Source organism: Phalangium opilio, unplaced genomic scaffold, assembly GCF_054372755.1.
Source record: "Phalangium opilio isolate 3A_F unplaced genomic scaffold, DU_Popi_V2 ptg000017l_1, whole genome shotgun sequence".
NCBI classification, from domain to species: Eukaryota; Metazoa; Arthropoda; class Arachnida; order Opiliones; family Phalangiidae; genus Phalangium; species Phalangium opilio.
The window spans coordinates 5,399,898-5,420,484 of record NW_028324151.1 but is presented as its reverse complement, the minus strand read 5'-3'; the positions used below and the strand labels follow the sequence as shown (position 1 = coordinate 5,420,484).

General features: G+C 37.1%; 1 protein-coding gene and 1 long non-coding RNA gene across 4 annotated transcripts in view; one reads left to right on the top strand and one right to left on the bottom strand.

Moving 5' to 3' along the window:
• Window positions 1-56, bottom strand: part of LOC149702682 (uncharacterized) — a 103,510-nt gene extending 103,454 nt beyond the window's left edge. Inside the window, exon 1 of the long non-coding RNA XR_016381812.1 lies at window positions 12-56. This is a non-coding gene — a long non-coding RNA (uncharacterized LOC149702682). The remainder of the gene's footprint in view (window positions 1-11) is intronic.
• The window catches only part of LOC149702681 (voltage-gated delayed rectifier potassium channel KCNH8-like), a 99,302-nt gene that overhangs the window by 57,694 nt on the left and 21,021 nt on the right, over window positions 1-20,587 (top strand). The gene's annotated exons all lie outside the window — the stretch shown is intronic.

Sequence of the window (20,587 nt, the reverse complement as noted above, 5' to 3'; positions counted from 1 at the left end):
GAATCTATGACCTACTTCAATCACTTCATGACAAGCTCCAGTTTGTAACCAGTGACAAACTTATGGAAGGAACATATCTTAAGAACTTATGACCCGGAAAGATATTTTTCTCCCTTCTGTTGGCATTTTTAGTTTTGGGGGTTTCCTGCAACTGCAACGGCAAAGAGAACTAAAATTGGAAAAGTTTTCTCCCAAGGTATAACTCTCACATGGGGGAAACAGAATCTCAAACTTTATTTCATATTGTGTATTGGATATTTTTATTTTTCTTTAATTTCTTTTTTCATCTAATTCTGTTTAGGGTTGGAGGATTCTTTCTTCTGTAGTTCCGTTTTTCAAAATGTATTATATCCGATTCCGTTACTGGTTTTGACGTTTATGCTTTATATTATGCTTTGTCGAAATTTTCCAGAGGAATCTCCCATGCCTTTATTTTTTACATTTTCATATTTTCTAGTTTACAAGAATAGTACAGATATTCTTCAAAAATTGTTTTATTTTTACTAAAATTATTTGAAAGTGATATCAAAGGCAAATATTAGTTTTAGAAAGTAAGGAGTAAGGAGAGATTAGGTGATATGTGATCCACGTTGTCTCTGAGTGACGCAAAAAATATTTTTTGTCCATCTAGTGGAAAAACTCTTCAGTTCATTGGGAAATTTTTATTATAGTTTTCTGGTTGCCGTTTTAAAATATGACAGTTCAAAAGCCATGAGGCCCGACTGTAGAATATAGGGAACCGGTATAATAAATATTGATGAAATCGGTTGAAATTCACAGACTTTATTCCAAAGAAGGTTTTATTACATTTCTGGCCGCCATTTTTCAAGATGGCGGCGGATTGTAAAAATATTTCGTAATGTTTGACTACTACTTACAAGAAGCGTCCTTGCAAAATATCGGCATTTTTGGTTAAGTGATTTGGGCTGGGCGTAGATTATTAGTATTAGTATTAAAATTTATTTTCTAATACATCTATGTATTGCGGGTAAACGTTTTAAAGGGGCTCATAGAAAAAGCATTATGGCTATTCAGCCTGTAAGTTGGCTTTCAACTTTTGAAAATATTTTTAATTTCTGAAGATATTATTATTAAATTTTAAATACTTAAGGTTTGCTTATTGATGTAGATAAAATCAAATTGAAACAAACTCTTACAGAAATAATCTATCCTTAAATTGAACCATTTGCCAAAATATCCTTGGATTATTCGATTCACAAAATTTTCAATCAGAACTTTATTTCAGTAAATTTCTATAACATTTTTATTTCAATATAGACCTTTTCTATCGCAACTTGATTTCGACTTTCCGCCATTATAAAATATCCAATTAAGTTGCAGCGAAAGATGACTTTACTTCAAGTGACTCTAGACCCAAGTTTTCTAATAAAAAAAAGGTCTAAACTAAGAACCCCATAAGAGGTCCACATCTAATCCCATTTCCTTCGTTCCAAGACAATCCCATTTTCTTACTCAACCGCCAAATTACGCATTTTAGAAGAAGCATGGCGGAAAATTTTCAAGACGTTCTATACCACAGAAGGAAAAAAACCCCGTTAAGTAATGAGGCAGTCCGTAGTTAGACCAAAGACAGAATTGATGTCTTCTAAGTTTTATTTATCAAGAAATAGATCTGTATTAAAGGGCAAGACTCATTTAAATCTTAACATTTTAAACTCACGTCTATTACTTAGTACGTGTAAATATAATTATTATTTTCAAAATAATTTCAAAATTTTAAATGTAGAAGATGAAAAGTATACTAGAAATTGGGCTTAGGCTTAAGCCTAATCTTATACACGCTGTGTTATTGCTAAGCCTAGTTTGAAACTTTAAATTGAAGGTCGTAACTCGCGAGAGCTTAAGAGATCCATTTACTACAAAGTGTACACCGATTACTCTGAGTGATTGGTCCCTCGAAATGATGGAATGGTACGATACGCTACTTTGGGCTCCCATGAAATTACTTTACAACCTTGGGAATATTTCTCAAATCCTAAGCACGCTGTTATTATAATAACGGCTTATAAATCATAAGTCCTAAATTCGAGTACGAAAAATGATGATAACTGTTTTGTAGTTAATGTAAGGACGAAAAATCAATAGTTGGGTTAAGAAAATCCGAGCAAGGTCCTCCTTGAATAGCTTAACCACCCTGTAAAGGCTCTTTATTTGGATAACCTCGTTTATCCTCGGAAATCGAGTAACAGTATTGGCTACTTTAAAATTGAAATTGAATTTATTTGAATACATGAATGTAGTATGTAGCAGAATGAACACGGATCGTGTGTTGTGTTAGGGTTAAGTCTAATAGCGTGAACTTATCGTGTAGGTCTAGCTCCTGGATTGAAATCCAAATAGAGGTCACGAGCTCTGATGAAAGTGGAGTTCTTATGCAGAATGAACTCTTTGGAAAAGGACTCACATTTGGGCATGCACACAGTTTTATCCAAAACATTTCTCCAAATCCATTGTGATTATTCTGCGTCCCAGAAGCATTGCCCTTATGTTTTTTCTTTTTTAACTTTGAACCCTATAGGCCTAGACGATATCGAACAATCAAAATCGTCACGGTTTTCTTGTTTTTCTACTAAACAAAATTTCCCTCGGGTCTGTGAAGGGATCGAGTATTCTACATTATATTTTGTTTAAAGCTCTCGGAGCTCACTGTTGTCTGGGTTTATTTCATTTGTTTCATTCTTTTAGCTAGCTGCCTTATAGGCCTAATTTTATCTTTAGGCTATTTTTGTAGAGGCCGTTCATACTCCGTTGTTCTGCACATTTTCTATAACTCGAAAAAGGTGGTAGCCTAGTTTTTCTCACTTTGTCAAAAGAATGATAAATTTCAGAAAGTGTTTTTGTTTGTTCTTTTTATTCTGCTGCAAAATGCTTTCAGAAATAAGATGAATAGTTCAAATTCCTTGACAATCTTTAATGGTTTGCTAGAACCGCGGATATTTAAATGTCTTAAGCCTAAATTTTATGATATTTCATTAGTTTAAATCCACGAGGAGAGAGGTTTATATGCCAAGACGCGCAAAGATGTATTTGCAATCTTAAAGTCGGCTACTGTGGCTCCCCTTAAACGCAGACTAATAATCTACACACCAATTTCAGTATTTTACCTTTCTTATTTTTGTTTGATATTTAACCAAGGCTTAAGAAAGCTTGTAAAAGGCTATAAATCAAAACTTATCAGATTATTCAAGCCATACTTTTAGGGCTGCGGTTTTCCATATCTTGGAAAACGAATGTGGATATAATAAAAAGATGGTTCCAGCATCCCTTTTACATCATTTTTCAAATCCGCAGCAGTCACAAACTATTCCCAGTAGCACCCCCTATCATTTCTATATGATTCTAAGATGTAAAGGGTGTTTCTGAAAGGTCTGTCCGAAATAATTGTGAGTCGAAAATGTCGTTTCGGGCCATAGTTTTTAATTTATGTTTGGAGTGTTTTGTTAGCGATCCCTTAAATTAAACTAACACAAAGCAGGGATAGATATAATTTTAGAAGTAGGAATGGAGAACGGTTAGTATTTACTTCAGTCCGACTCATAGCCCAGTATAGAGCCCCTCCCTCCAACACGTAACGAAAAGTTTAAATTATCTTAGTGACTCACTTAAACTACGTTTTGATGACGTTGCTGACGGGGACGGCGAAAAATACGTAATTCCTCTTTACTTCTGTCGCTATGACCCGCCCCTTCTTTCATACCCCTCCGTCCCGTGGAAGGGGGTCCGGGACTTTGACGCGCGCCTAGATTACTCTGTTCTCCATTCCTACTTCTCAAATTAAACCTATCCCTGCACAAAGTAATAATAGGTCAACAATAGCATAAGAAACACACACTGTATGTTTAAGATGTTAGAGAAGACTCAGACACTCCTTAGCATATTCCACCCCTTTCTATAACTGGACCATATTCCCAAACGCACCATCTAATCTATAATAAAAAGAAGTATATCTCTTGCGCAGAAAATTTATATGAAATTTCATTTTGCCGCTTCTTTGACAGTTTCTCGACTCCTTTACACGGTGTCGTTTCGTCTTTGTCACTGGCCAAACAGCTTCAACGTGTTTTTCCCCTTTCTCTCTCTCTCACACTCACTTACTCAGTCTTATTTTTTTTCATAAGATACTATGTTTTTTTCCGTAAAGGCTGTTAGAGCCGTTACGTCGATAGACGTGGTGCATGGTGCATGGCCGTTAAGCTAAAAATAGGTTCTAATCCGAGAAGGTAGGGTATCGAATACCATCGAAGACTGTGGGCTGTTAAAAAACTCCCAAGCTGTCACTGACCTTGCTTTTCAATCTGTAGTTGCGACAAGAAAAGTCTCTGGGATAAGCGGGGGTACACCGTCTTCTTTCTTAACTCGTAGCTAGCTGTCTGACAAGTGGGAGATTTTATAAACCTCTATTTCTGCCAGCATTGTATGAAAATAGGTCAAAAAAGTACAGCCAAGATGGATTTAGACCATTTTGGCTCAGAAAGATTCCAATATATCGCTCAAAATGCTAGTTCGTCATTTTATTTTTTGTAGAAGTATGTAATACTTCTCTTCGAGAGAAGTGTACCAACCACTAAGATTAATAGTTCTCTCATCCTCACTCTATTAGGGCTTAACTATTTGCCAAGGCGCTTGCGCTTGTGTGTTTTGGTCCCTCCACGTCAAGACAATCAAGGTTTGTGGGTTGATTGCTGAGGATTTAGTAAATACCAAACAGTTATAGAATTCACCCTAGCGCGGTGCGATGTCCATCTGAAGTTTGATGAGCAGGAGAGAAAACAAATGGATCCCTCGCTTGGGAAGAATCATGTTACATAACTAAAGTATTAAGAGGATACACAGTGTCATCCTTCTTCTATTATCGCCTTCAGCTTTGGACCAGAGAAATCAAGAATTGACCTAAAAACGTGTACACTAAAACGTTCTATAGATTACGATATGTTGTATTTTAGCTTGTATACTAGCATTGATATCCTGAATTATTTAAGCCAAGATTACCAGTGACGCACGCAGTACGGGGATTTAGCTAGCTCCTATAAACTATTTAATTTCCTAACCACAGGAAATTACACATCTATAAATAAAGGTATAAAAAACCTTGGAGAAGAAGCATGAAATGGAGTAAAAATGTTACTAGCCATGTACGGCAGTGAAAGTCTCCCAGAGGACTTGCGCACGCCCCTATCCTTCGGTAGGCGATGGTTAAGTGCTGCAGCGTAGCGCCCATTGTATTTGCACGAGAGCTAGCATCTAGTTTAAGACATAGTGGGTATCCTTTACGTTTCCGTTCGGCGTACGACCCTAACGAAACGCAAAGCATTCTGGGAAGACTTCACTGCGGTAGATGGGGTAGATGGCAACGTTATTGGTATGGTGGTACCTACTCCATCTCTTTCTCTCTCCTTCAAGCATAGCCTACGTAATACGTATGGAAATTACTACTCCATATCACCCCTCTCCTCTAAGAAAAACCTCTATGGGTAATATAGGTTTTATTATATTTGACCATATACTAAAAGCAAGGGGTCGCTTCAAATTTAGTGCCTTAATAAGTATAGTTCTTTACATCCAATATAACTTTAAACGATTCCCATCCTCAAGTTTATTCCACATTGAGAAAGGACTTGAACTACTTTTATGTACATTCATCTACGTTATGAATCACTCCGCTGAACATTCTACTCAAGCGCGTTTCATCATTGCGTTTGAGTGAAGTCGTTTTTAGGGATCTTAACTGCCACTAAACGAAAATGGGCAAAAATGTACGTCAGGTATACGTTCATTTCCAGTGTGTCAATGGAGTAACAAGTGGTGACGAAGAAAAATCGGTAAACAAGTGGTTAGAAAATATACAAGGGCCAACTTCACACGCGTTGTATAAGTCTAGATGAATATTGATAATCGAAAGAAAAAATTACTCTGCGGATATGATATCGAGGGTACCGACACTACGAACAGTTGCGAGAGATTCAATAGATAACTATGTTTAATTAGCAATATATTATTACCGACTTTTAAAAAAATTAACGAAGTTTCCATTGGCGTACGTGGAAAAGATTCTACCTGTTGCATTTTACCAGAAGGATATAATAGAAGAAGGATGACACTCTATATCCTCGTACTTTTCTGCCTCACGGATCGCTAACTAGGTGCCGTATTTTTAATCAACTTCGTTGCTATTTTTAAGTTGAAACGGAAATAAAATGGAGTGTTGTATCCCTCGGGGTAAGCAACCCACACGTCGTTCGTACGCGTCATAGAAGAAAATGGTTTTTCCCGCCAAAATCGTGAAACGGCGGGAGATAGTGTGGGAATTGGAAGGTGCCTTACGGAATGATCTATATTAGGGTCGTCCCTGTCATTCGGTAATGACCCTTAATCCCTGCTAGGCTTTCGTGGAAGACGCTATCGAGAACGAGGGTGGAAAATAGTTTAGGTCTATGGGATGAAAGAGAAAGACCGTTTTGTCCGTAGGAGGATGATGCGGGGAAAATTGAAGGATCGTTCCGTGGGCGGCACCCGTACCACGTGATGAGAAGCTTCAGAAAGACCTTTAGGTTTAATAATAGGAATTCTTGCCTGAAGATGAAAAGTCGAGGAGAAGCCTACTTGGTGTGTTAGCTGGCTTGCATGCATGGCAATTGCCGCGCGCGGTGAGAGGTTAGGTTCAAAGAATGTTGCCAGTAAAGGAAGGAAGTAAAGACCCTTGTTACTCGCCGCATTAAATGCCAATAAAAGGATTAATTCCATAGCAAAGTCGACCAACCCTTTACCTAATAAAAGGGGAATTTTACCAGCGGCTGATGCTGTTTTGTTTATAAAGTTTTTATAGTTTAATTTGCTTCTCTCTACTATTTTTAATTGCGATAATTTTTCCGAGAATCTACCTGATTTAATTGATCTTTCATTTGAAAACACTATCTTGATTGTATTATAAAAGTTTCAGATTAAATATAATTTTGATTGGATATGACAGAATCAAATTCTTGTAAATTACCCAACTTAGATATATTTAGGTGACAAATTACCACTAACTACCACCTTGATACGCTATATACTTGGCGTTACTTACCTGGCCCTATGCCTAACGTTGCAGACAATGATTTCCATATCTTTCATTCATCAAGACCAATGATAAATGCAAAATTTCAAATTAGCATCATTTCCACGCATTTCTTAATCAATTATTAATTTTCTTTAATTTTTTAATTGTTTATTTGATCATGCAAAATATTCCCAATTTGAAAATATAAATTAGTATGCAAATTTTCTATTTTTAAACTCTAAATATGTAAACTAGGTAAACAAATATTTCTCTGAAATTGGGTAGGCATAGGCAACAAGTATCTAATCGTGTATTTAACATATTTTCGTATAAATTAGTCTAAAGTGCATGGTGGGTTATTTCCAGTTAATACAATCTCATCGTAAATAACAGATTTATTAGACATTATAGCGACGCTTGTTTGGCAAAATCTCCCCACGTATTTCAGTGTAAAAATTCAGTAGGTGAATTAGTACTGACTAGAGAAAAATATGGGTAATCTTAACAAACGTAGCCTAGCTCGTAGGCGTTGTAAATTGAATCTGGGACACTGTAACCATTCTCTTCTAATAACATACTTTCATCTCTCTATGCGCACCCCTTTTCTTTCATCTTTTCTAGTTAAGGGAGCGGCATTGTTTAAAGTTGGGACGAGCTTTGATCTCGTATAAATTGCTTACGAAGCTGGCGCTTCTAGAGGAGGCTAATAAATTTATCGCTTCAATTAATATTTGGCCCCCCCCTCTCTCTCTGGTTCGAGTTGCGTTCAACGATACCAAAACTTAAAAGGGGTTCAAGGACTATTTACGTGAACGAAGCCAATTCTGTCGCCTATACCATAAGTTTATAAGATATGTACCATAAGTATGACATACTTCGTTAATGCTAGAGACTTACAGCTCGAGATAGCTAGTTCGAGAACGACGGAAGCTAGAATTGAAGTCCTACACTTGGTGGTTAATTTTGCTGGACTTCCATCTAGGTCCTATTTAGTCCGTATCACTAAGCCTTTGACTGCACCTCACTAGGCGTCTTCGCTTTACCTCGAATCTATGACCCACTTCAATCACTTCATGACAAGCTCTAGTTTCTAAGTTACCAGTGACAAACTTATGGAAAGAACATATCTTATGAACTTATGCTACATTTTAAAGGAATTTTAGGTATGGTAGTCTTTCCGACTTTGATTGAATATATATATATATATATATATATATATATATATATATATATATATATATATATATATATATATATATATATATATATATATATATATTCAATTTCCAATTTTGAAACTTTGATATTGATTACCTAAGCCTAATTTGATTTTAATTGGACGTGTGTAGGAGGTTGAAAGTATTGTTGGGGCTAATTTCCCGAGCGTCTTTGGTTTTGTGCAGTATTGTCTTTGTCTCCACGTTGGTGACTTTGCATCTAGCCTAGTTTTATTCTATAAATACAATTTAAAGACAAACAGAGAAAATTATTCGTCTTACAGCTATTGTACCTTTTAGTGCGCTCAGTTTAGTCAACTACGCTCTAGATACCGCCTCCCACACATTCTGTTATTCCAGTTTGCCTTTGATTGAAGCCATAATGAACCGAATCGAACCACTCTCAATCTTCCCACGCTTATAAAAAAAACCTCAAAATCATCCGTGACTTTGACTTTTTAATAATATCAGAAGGGGATAATTGAAGAAGGATGACAATCTGTATCCTCTTAATACTTTTTGTTATGTAACATCATTCTTCCCAGGCTAATCCCCTTTTTGTTTGCTCTTCTGCTCATCAAACTTCAGATGGACATCGCACCGTGCTAGGGTGAATTCTTTAACTGTTTGTTGGTACTAAACCCTCAGCAACCAACCCACAAACCTTGATTGTCTTGACGTGGGATTAAACCGCACAATTGCATGCTTCTTGACAAATAGTTAAGCGCTAATAGAGTAATGATGAGGGAACTATATATCGGTTTAGTAACCTTGCTCTAAATATTGTGATGTTGGGAAGAATCATGTTACAATTACAACATCTGCTTTGTGGTACACTTCTCTCGAAGAGAAGTATTACATGCTTCTGATAATATTAACCATCCCGTTCTAGTTTGCTGAATCCGCCGATAGAATTATGATGGAAGTTTCTATACCCTCTTTTTCCTTCTTCACACACACATAAAAAATCCCTGATTGATTACGACATCTTAAACCAGTGACGTTTCTTTCCAACAAAACTTGGAAAGTTTTTCTCACTTACCCTATCCTAGATATAGCTCGATCCGAAACCTTGCAGCTCGACCTAATTCTTTTTTCTGCTCGATTCTTTAACTGAAATTCTTCAGTTCATTGAACTGTAAGCTAGTTATTAATTTGACTTCCCTTACTACAAACCTCGCTCTCGAGGGGCTACTCACTCGGAGTAACGTGCGTGTTGACGCTCACGTAATCCTTAAAAGCTAGGCTACCTTTGTAATATTTTTACGACCCAATTAAGCACAGTGAGTTTACAAAGATGCATCTCATTTCTTTCTACCAGCATGTCTACGTATAAAAAACGCTTCGAAATTTAGAAAGTCTTCCTATAACAGGAAAAGTAATCCGCATTTACACACTGTCATGTGCGCCTAGCTTTAAGTGCTACGAAATTTCGAAAGTCTTCCTATAACAGAAAAACTTATCCGTATTTACACACTGTCATGTGCGCCTACATTTTAAGTGCTTCGAAATTTCGAAATTCTTCTCATACCAAGAAGAATCTGATCCTCATTTACACAACTATCACGTGAGCCTAGCTTTAAACAGTGAGCACTTCGAAATTTCGAAAGCCTTCCTATACCAGAAAAAACTGTTCCTCATTTACACACCGTCACGTGCGCCTAGCTTTAAGCAAAGCGTTGAAATTTCGAAATAATACACATATCCCGTTATTGGTGTACATAGAACCTGAGAGTGATTAACCCCTCATTCACTTTATACTTTTTCAATTATACTTTTTTTAAAACTGATCAAAATAAAAAAGATCGAGAGATGAAATCAATTTTCCGTGTATAAGGGGGAGTATATGACATCAGCTCCTTTTGTTTTTAATCTCTGTTTCATCAGCGATAGAAAAATCATGAGAGTCTCAACTTAGTCCTCTTTTTTTTACCCTCCAAAGTTTTGCAAACATGAAAACCTTTAGTTTTTCCAATAACCGATTTTTCCGAGAGTTTCGGATAGAGAAAAAAATGCGATTACTTTACCTCTCTAAAACAGATCGTTATTTTCCTTAAAGATGATAAGCACAAACAAAAGGTGCAAGTGCTATCAGAAACTAGGGCTTCTACACTTCAATTTGAAGCTTACTAAGATAACGACCTCTGCGAAATTGGTCCTAGATTCTTATTTGTAGTTTTCACTATAAGTGGTAAGAGAAAATTCCACCCCTGTCTATCATTAGTACTTCAATGCAGTGTTGTCAGACCCTCCTTTGAGAGCCGAGTTAATACTGGTTCGAACTGAACTACTAGTCTTTCTCTCTGGCAGACGCTTTTTTATATCACCAACGATCTTGAAACATTGAGATAAGTAACAGCAAAAACCATGCCCTTAAGTGAAAACTGAGGTGTTATTAACTACAATGCAGTGCTGTCAGAACCTGTGTAAGCCAAGTTAGAACTGGTTCAAACTGAACTAAGTCTAGTCTTTCTCTCTGGCAGATGTTGTTAACCGCAAAAGCCATGCTCTTCAGTGAAAACCTAGGTGTTATTCAAAGAGTTTAATAATTTTATTGACAAGTACATAATTAACTTGAGTTTACAATGGACACGCAAAATACGAAAAATCTTAATATCACAACACGAAGATCGATTTAAGCTTCGAAATTAAAGTATAAAGTATCAGATAATATTTTGATTATCTGATTTTAATATCAGATAATCAAGTTAAGAACCTGTGGAACATCTTAGATCTTCTATAAAGTATAAACTCTCCAGTAGAAAAATTTCATTGGAAGTCGATTACTCCACCACATTCGAGTCTCGTTTGTTTTCCTCGCACCCAAAACCTAGTAAGTTAAGCCCTTAAAAAAAGATGTTAACTCCATTTAGCACTCAATTTTTACGGTATATTACTTTCACTCTGCAAAATAAAGGCTTCAATCCGCAACGCTTGATAGATCCTTCGTCTTTCTAGGTATACAGGGTGTTTCTGATAAGTCCGCCATAAATTAAGAAGGGGATGTTCTTTTGGAAAAAAAATTTTGAGTCCAAAAATGTAACTTCTATCTCTATTTTGCCACAAGGGACACTGTTTTAGAGTTATGATTTGATCAGTGTTTTAGGGATGACCCCTTAATTAATTAAATTACATATAATCATTGTCTAAATCAGTTTCTTAATTAAATTTAAGGGGTCATCCGTAAAATACTATGTACAAATCTTAACTCGAAAACAGTGTGCCTTGTGGAAAACAAAGTGGAGATAGATAGAAGTTACATTTTCGACTCAAAATTGATTTCCCAAAAAACATCCCTTTCTTAATTTATTTATCAGACTTATCAGAAACACCCTGTATAACCAATCGTCTTAAGAGTATCAAAAGAGGTTGGAACAAGAAATAATGGAATTGCATCGGAGAAAAAGGATTTTCATCTTTGTCGAACTAGATTGGGATCGAAAGAAAGCGACACTAACCCAAATAGCTTCGTTTTTCCTCATGTCCGATTACATCATATTTGAGGCGGATGATAATTTCATCCTCTATCGTCTCTCCCTATACGATGCAGTTTATCGCCTATAGCTGAGCACTAGAGTAGGATTTCTAAGTTATTTTCCGACCCAATGACAATTCCAGCTGCCTCTGGATGGACCAAGGTTTTGGCTTCAATTTCGGCTATGTATTTTTTGAGTTATTGACACCACTACTACTGGCAAGGGTTCTATAAGGCTTAAGCTGTTCCGATATCGTGCCTTGTCAGCGGTATTTTTCATTTTCATTTTTTTTTGGACCTGAAGGTATAGCCTAAAGGCCTGTCCAGACTGACACATTTTGCGCGTTCGCATCTTCGCTGCGCTTGTTTGCAATATCGCTCTGCTGTCCAAATTGGGTTTTCGTTACTTTGCGTCCTCATATCGCGAAGATGCAAATTTCTTGCGACTAGGCCAAGAATTTCGCGCCTTCGCGAGATAAGCACCAATCACAGACGAGAGTACGGGTGGGGTGTGGAGGGTGGCGATTAGTTTTGTTTTTATCACTTTTTCACAATGGCGGAAGCAGCGTGCAGCTCAGTCGAGTCACTATTAATAAATATGGTGAACGTAGATGGCGCAATGATTTCTCAAATTTCATTGGCTCTCAGAATAGGAAAAGCAAAATATTTGCGTGTATCTGAACAGTAGGGCAAATATTTTTCATGTACTGTTACGAAGATGCGAATAAACGAAGGCGCGAACACGCGAGCGCGAGCTCAATGTGGACAAAGCTTAAGGCAATGCTCGGCCTAGCTTACTTTTGCTTTTCTCAAATTTTACTTTTGCTTGTCTGAGACGGACTATAAATCGTTAAGTGAAAGTACCGTGAGGAAAGTAGTGCGTTGCGTTGTTCAAGGCGTTTTTCTTAAGGATTTGTGCTGTGATTTGCAAAATTTAAAAATATTTTACAATGTTTTTTGAGTTATTGTAGGTAGACCCTCGTGTTTTATGTGAGAATATCGCAAGGAAAAATTTAATAAAACTATGGTATGACCGTCAAGTCCATAAAAGGAAAATCAAGTGATTTTTTTTAATTGATTCTTGATAATTACAAGACCTATCTGCTTATAGTGAAATATCCAGAAAACACATTCGAATGATTTTAAAATTCAAATTAGTTTTATTAGATTTCATAGGTAGTTTGAAATAAGCACCTCCGACCAATCACGTAACGCCCTGCCTTCTAGTTAACAAATTTCCGGCTGTGGCATGCTCTATATCTCGCACCATTATTGTATGTAACATCGCGTGCGAAATTTTAATCAAATCTCGCTTAATTAATATCATTCGACATCGGGCACGCACCACGTGAATTTTGTTAACAAGAAGGCACGGTGTTACGCGATTGGTCAGAGGTGATAATTTCAAATTATCTATGAAATCTAATAAAACTAATTTGAAATTTGAATTTTAAAATCATTCTGCGGTATTTATTTCCTGGATGTTTTATTACGCAGGTAAGTCTTATAATTGTAGAAAAATCATTTGATTTTCCTTTTCACCCTCCCTTTAAATAAAAGTTATAAATTAAGTAATATAATTTTTTTATCTTTAAACTTCGGTAAGAGGAAAATAAGCTTACCTAAATTTTTAATTTATTTTCGACGCGGTCATTCCTAAAATATTTATACCACCCTCCAAGACACTCTGACGTATATCCCCAAGCAAGGGCCCATGCACTTACCCTGCACTGTCGGTTGTTTTTCCTCAGTTTCTTTCTTAGTTTACCCGTTAGAAACGGAAGACCTCTCCAGAGAATGGAAGAAATGTTGCGTAAATCATTTCGTTTTAAAAAATAAAGAATTCCTGACAAAAGATTTCCTTTCCGAAAGACAAAGAAAATTGAGAAATTGTTGAGAAAAAAATATAACTTGAACTAGAAAAGGCATCTTCATCAAATTTATTATTTTGTTTTTTATATATCCTGAGGAAAAATATATGGATTTATAATCCGTAGCCCAGGGTGGTTTAGCAAATTATGTTCAATAGCTTCTGTTGAATTATACTTAGTTTTCAGAGTATGGAGGATTGATACCATTTAAACCAGGCTAGGATATAGGGAACTGCACTTTGCCCGGCAAGTTGCGCGGCCTCCTGGTGTAAATGGAATCAATTCTTCTAGTCTGAAAACTACGTATGTATTCTAGAAAGGGTTATAATAGAAACGAAGTATAGTCAATTCAATTTTAAGTCGAAAATGAAACTTTTATAACATTATGCACCTATAAGAGCCACTGTTTACAAGTTATGGTTGGAGTGTTTTAGGTAAGACCCCTTAATTAAATTAGCAGTCATTGTGTGTTCAGTTTCTTCCTTAATTTAAGGGGTCATACATAAAACACTCTAATGTTCATAACTCGTAAACGGTGACCCAAAATGCAAGTCCATAGAACACATACTACTTCTGTCAACTTATACCACCATTTTGGGAACACAGAAAACTTCACACATTACGAAATAGCAATTAAAATAACTGGGGTTTCAAGTTGTTAATTTATCATACCTTATTTAATTACCATGGTAATAGTAAGATTGAAGTGAATAACTTAAAACAATTCCCTGTAGGCCTAGTACCAGCGCTTTAGCAGTTATTAAACTCTAATAGCTCGCTCATCCTCTCAAAGGGGTACTGTCTAAAATTGATGATATTCCATTATTTTTTCGGGCTCTGAAGATTGACCATGATAAAATATCTTTTGATATAAGTAAGGCTTCTTCAGGCCCAACTGAATTCTTTGTGGGTGGAAATACATCATTGCATCTTTCAATCGCGTGTTGTTTTTGTACGATTGAACGCGTGTTAGTTTGCGATGAAGAGAGTTTTTCAGCGCAAGTATAATATATTTATTAGATTTGCTTCTCCATTTGACAGATACACCACAAAATATTATTATAATTCAAATAAATATACAGATGGTTGGGTTTTATCTCGATTAATGTGTTACTGAAGGAATTCATAATGATTAGGTTTGTTTATGAAATCTTAATCTTATTATATCAAGAATAGATTAATATTGAGTATTATAGCTTGTTGTCATTTACTTTTGACTGTGTACACAGCCAATGGCTACGTACAACCTTTTAATATACATCGTCAATTAAAGCAAACAAATAAAGTTATTAAGTTTCAAAATTGAATTTATCCAAGCGTTAAAGGTTATAAAGCCTTTGTTTACATTTTAAGAAAACTCTCTAGGTAAACCCATGAATTCTTATGAATTTCCCTTGAATATTGAACGTATATTAAAGCTGGCCATGAGATTATTCTTAAATCACGTAGATTATCGAAACTTCGGGTGCTATTATGTCTTCGTCTTGTCGATAAATACTACAGAGGACACTACAGTCAGTCACTCTTACGTTGTCTCGGCTAGTATGTCGTCAGCAGCACCGTCCGTCGAGAGAGTTTATGGACCCCGGGAAAGTTGACCATATGGCAGGCCCCCCTCAAGACAGCCCTACACGTGTCCTGGGCCCCTAGAAGGTGCGGGCCCTAGTGAAAGTGATCGAATTGACCTACCCTTTCAACGGCCCTGCCCTGGTCGTCAGTCCAAGGTCAACTAGATAACCAATGATATACCTGGTGCAATTCAATATTCATGCAGCGAAACACGGAATACTTTCTAGAGAGTAAAGGTATCTACGCAAAGGCTATTTTTTATACATAAATCGTTCTTAGGGCCTTGGCAAGCGTTGCCAACGTTGTTATACCTTATAATAACAAGACTTTCCAACATCCGCAATTTTTTTCTGGCAATCGCGTAACCCGAAAGACGCTCGAAGGCCGCGCTCTAGTTGCAACTAGAAACTCCAACCGACCGTCCGGTGTGTTGGTTTAAGTTAAACACTTACAATGTTTGCATAGTTTCGAACGGTGCCGTTGGACGTAGGGGCGAAAACAAGCGATAGTTTTGAGCTATATACAAACGCCCACGTTTCTGATATGCTCTCGCAATGTTGATTTTAAAATGTGCCACCGCTTTTCAAGTAACGCATCTCCTTATAGATATGATCTTCTAAACTTAGGAGACTACAGGTAGAAACGAGGGAATGTGTACTCGATTTACAGCAGGAATACATAAAACAAATTGGAATCATTGAGTATCTAGGCGGAGTTTATGCGAAGAGCTACCAGACTAATTTTATGACGAATTTTACCTCGAGTATGGTCTGCTAATACGAACTTTCTCATGACGTCGCACCCTCCTATCTCTTACCTCGGTTTTGACGACCATATTGGAAGTCGTCAGCTAAGGCCATACAATTTAGACTACCAATATTGACGTCACGTCCCGGTAGCTCCTCCCCTCTCAATACCACTCTATTTTGAATTTTCTAAGTCTCTGCGCTGTGCACCTTGCCAGCGCCTGACCTCGCGTTGCTGCCAACCAATTAACAGTTAGAAAGACGTCAGAGTTATGAAACGTGACAGATATAAAGTTCTCAAGTCCGGCCCACAAAACCCACAGAGAAATTAAGATGGAAGATAAGGGGTCACAAAGATTCCTTTTAGCTGTATGTATTCCTGATGGAACTAAATGAATACAACGAGAAGGAAAGTGGTTAGCCCCTCTGGTGTTCTACTTTTACACATCAACTTCATTATAGTCTTCTAGGGCTATGCCAATTTTGGAATATATCACGCTATTCTACGACACACATTTTAATATCTTGAATATACGGTATAAATTATGTTGAAAAGATGTGTACTCATACCTTACGATAACCGGCTGGTGTCCCGGGGTCTTTGGTTCTTAGAAGCACTGCTGCGTTTGCTTAAGGTTCAGGTAAATATAACTGCAAAGCTTGCGCGAGACGCCTTCGTTTGTTAATTCGGATTTTAAGTTTGTAATTCATTAAAAGTTTCGCTAGAATAACACGTTTCGTTTTTGGAAATTAACAAGGTTTAAAGTTTAATTTATTTCGAATTGATGATAAATAAAATCATAAGTTTATATAAGATATCTTCCATAAGTATGACAATATCTATACTTCGTAATGCTAGAGAGTTGCTTACAGCTGGAGATAACTAGTTCGAGAACGACGGAAGCGAGAATTGAAGTCCCACACTCGGTAGTTAATTTTGAAGGACTTCCATCTAGTTCCTATTTAGTCTGAACTTACTAAGCCTTTGATCGCGCCACCTATGACCTACTTCAATCACTTCATGACAAGCTCCAGTTTGTAACCAGAGACAAACTTATGGAAGGAACATATCTTATGAACTTATGCTAAAATCTAACGCATTTGATATCGTTTATAGTAAATTCGTAATATAATATAATAATTCAAACAGACATCACTTAACTAATAAAATCTAGTTTAAATAACTTAAATCGGAAATGTAAGACAAATAGATTAAAACGTTTGAGAATCCAAAGAAAAGTTATTTCAAATATTATTTCAATCCATGAAAGAATCGGCAACTACGTACAAACATTTAAATTCAATAGAAAATATACATCTTTGGGTCAGGAAACGAAAAGTCAAATTAAGTTTTAAAATTTTTGGAACCCATAGCTTCAATATTTCAAAAATAAAGGTCAAAAAGCTATTGAATTTGGTTTGTGTATAGAACCTTTATGGAAGCCATTCCTTCGACCAGGACGGTAATTTAAATTCCTTGTTCAAATAATGGGAACTTGAGTAAACTTTGGTTACTGAAAATTTTCTATACCTACTTACTCTCTTTTCCCCGAGGTTTCCTCCATGATCGAGTTACTAGCTTCCTCCGACTTGGGAATGGCGATAGAGAGACCTTCGCGAGCAAAAAAAGAAGAATAAATTGAATCAATATTTAAAGGATGACCGGTTCAAATTTGTACGTGGGAGTTGCATGGTGTGTGTGTGTGTGTCTACCTTTTAAAATGTATTGCCATCTCTAGAACCTAAGCCTTTGCTTTTATAGGCCTAAAACTTAAAAATACGCAATGCGTACGTATACGCCTTCAAGCTAAGCCTATTTTTAGCTTCTTAAAATTGCTATTGATGATTTAGAGTGGCTCGTGACTCGTGAATAAATCGATTCCGTTGGTCCTTAAATAGGGACAAATGGTATACACTCTAAATTTAAATAGAGGATGATTTAAAGTGTAGAGGAATTTGTTGCGAGTTTGGCTTAGGGTTAGTGAGTTGACAACATTTGAACCATGTTCACACTTTCACTGGAGTCGGTTGAGAACTGGTTAATCTGGTTTGTCCTACTAGTTTTGAAACCCTCTTCATTGCTACTTCGAAGTTCGAAGCGATTTCAACCAGGGCCAGAAATAAGCACAGGACACTGGACATTGTCCAATAAAATTTTAAAATGACCCATGATTTTTTTTATAAACTAAGGGGGTCACAGGACAGTTTGACCAATAAATTTTCTTAAGTTTTGATAGCTTGACTATGGAGATGCGACACTATTTTTGCACACTCCAGTGGACAATGTCCCATAAGTTTTTCAGTCAAACGCGTGTCCTATAAGAAATTTTTCTTATTTCCTGCCTTGGTTCGAAGGGATTTCAACAGCCCCGCTTCTGCTAGTGCTGTTTGCTAAGGCCGTTGAAAATACCCTTAAGACTAGTCTCATTCCAGTTGAAATAACCCTAAATTAAAATTCTACCCAACGGGAGTTTTGGTTTCATAAACACCAAAAATACTTAGGCTAAAACGCACGAGATTTTAAAATGTATTTATGGAACTGTCCCATATAATTATTGGGACTCTTTAATATCGATATAGGACATTTTATCTAAGTGATGACCTCCGGGCAGGGTGACCAGGAAAACGACTCTCGAAAGCGAGTATATTACCAGAAGCATTGAGAATTAATGAATAATAAATCAGGGAAGGATATACTCCTTCACGTATATCGTTCTCGTTCCCTATAATCAAAGGCAGATAGAAATGATCAGAAAGTAAGTCGCTAGAGTAGATGGCATGTGTTCCGTAGCGCGAATCAAGCATGATGTTTACGACGTGAAATCTATCCACCAATGAGCGTTCTACTTTATGACCTTATCTTTTATTTCCGAAACCTTTTTTTCCGATCATCAAGAATAATTTTGATTCTTGATGATCAAGTTTAGTAATTTGATTATCATTAGTTTAAACCTGGTTAGTGCAATTCAGTTTGTCAGAACACGACTTTTCTCCCCATTATATATGTTCAGAAAATACATAGTTTCCGCTAAAGGTTTTTTGCCATTCCGGCCCCAGTGTTGCCAGGTCGTAGATGGGTCAAGAGATTGTAGAGAGAAAGGCTAGCACTTCAGTTTAACTCAGTACTTGACCAGAGGGCGTGACAACACTTCACTGAGGCTTAAGCTAGCAGATGGGGGAGGCATAGTGGAAACTATCTATACTGTTTCATTGGCTCAGCGACAACATGAATCACGCATCGCCTGGGGTCTCACAACTTCCTCACTTTCTGATACCTCCTATTTACCTTTGCTATAACCCATTCGCTTCTTTCCGTTCTCATTAATACGAATTCCACTCCCAAACGTATCCTAAATGGCCGCTAGCTAGCGTGGGTCCCCGTCAACGGCGCCGGGCAGGGTCCCAATGCCCACTCAACTCCAAGAAGGCGGAAAAGGCGAAAGAGGCGGGAAAAATGTCTCCAGAAATAATCGATAAACTCAATTAAAATCCTGGGTTGGAATATTTCCGCTTCCATCTATTCTGGGTCCCCCCCCTCCGCACATACAGTGCGCATGCGCAGTGAAGGTTCGCCTTAGTTATTAACAAAAGTCAACCCTGCAGGTTGTACTCATACCTCGATACACGCTGCCTTAGTTATACAAAAGGGTTACCCCGGGGTGCGGCACAAAGTTTAAGTGTATCGTAATTTAATAGCTTTTACCAAATGCGATAGATTGTTACACTTGGAATGCTACACTGTCGCTAGAGTAAAGCGTCGGAACTCATGGTGAGGGTTTGATTGCTAGGTGGTGAATGGGTGACTTGGATGAACGTTTAGTCCCCCCCCCCCTAATTGGTAGTTTTCGATGAAGGACTAAGATAAAATTCCTCCACATCTATTTATCAGCTTTAACTTTAGCGCAGTGTTGTCAGGTCCTCTGTTAGCCATGTTAGTCAAATACTGATTCGATCTGACATGCAGAAAAGAAGGTAGGCAACCTTCAGTATTGGGGCATACAAGGGGGTTTACCCATAGCGGTCTCTGCGCACTCTCTGAACCCCAAAACTCCTAGAGCGCAGGCGCCGAAAAGCGAGATTTAAGGCAAATTTTAACCCCCGTGTCTTTCCCTTTTAGTTACATCGAAGAGGCTTATAGTCTGCTACTACGAACGCCTCTCGTGACGTCACACCTTCCTATCTCTTATCTCGGGTTTTGGCGTCCATATTGGAAGTCGTCAGCTCAGGCTCTATAATTTAGACTACCAATATTGACGTCACGTCCCCGTAGCTCCTCCCCTCTCAGAACCACTCTATAGTGACTATATATGTATATGCATACCATGTCAGGATGTACATTCCAAGCGAAATAACCAAACATGACAAAATTTCTAAGTGACAACAAAATTTAACTAACAAAAATACTAAATTTAACAAAGTTAAACTATGGTTTCAATTATAAGTTATTTTGATATTGTTTCTTAAAATTTATAAACAAAATTATACCATTTCCATGCATCTTCGCAACTGAAATTTTATATATCGTTAGAAACCTAGTGGCATAACGAACTGGTTCAAGTTTCCAATACTCGTCACAACTGTAGCGTAAGTGTAAGTCTGAGATTGGTATAATTCGGCCACGGGGGTCTAGATAAGTTGGTAAAATCAAGTAA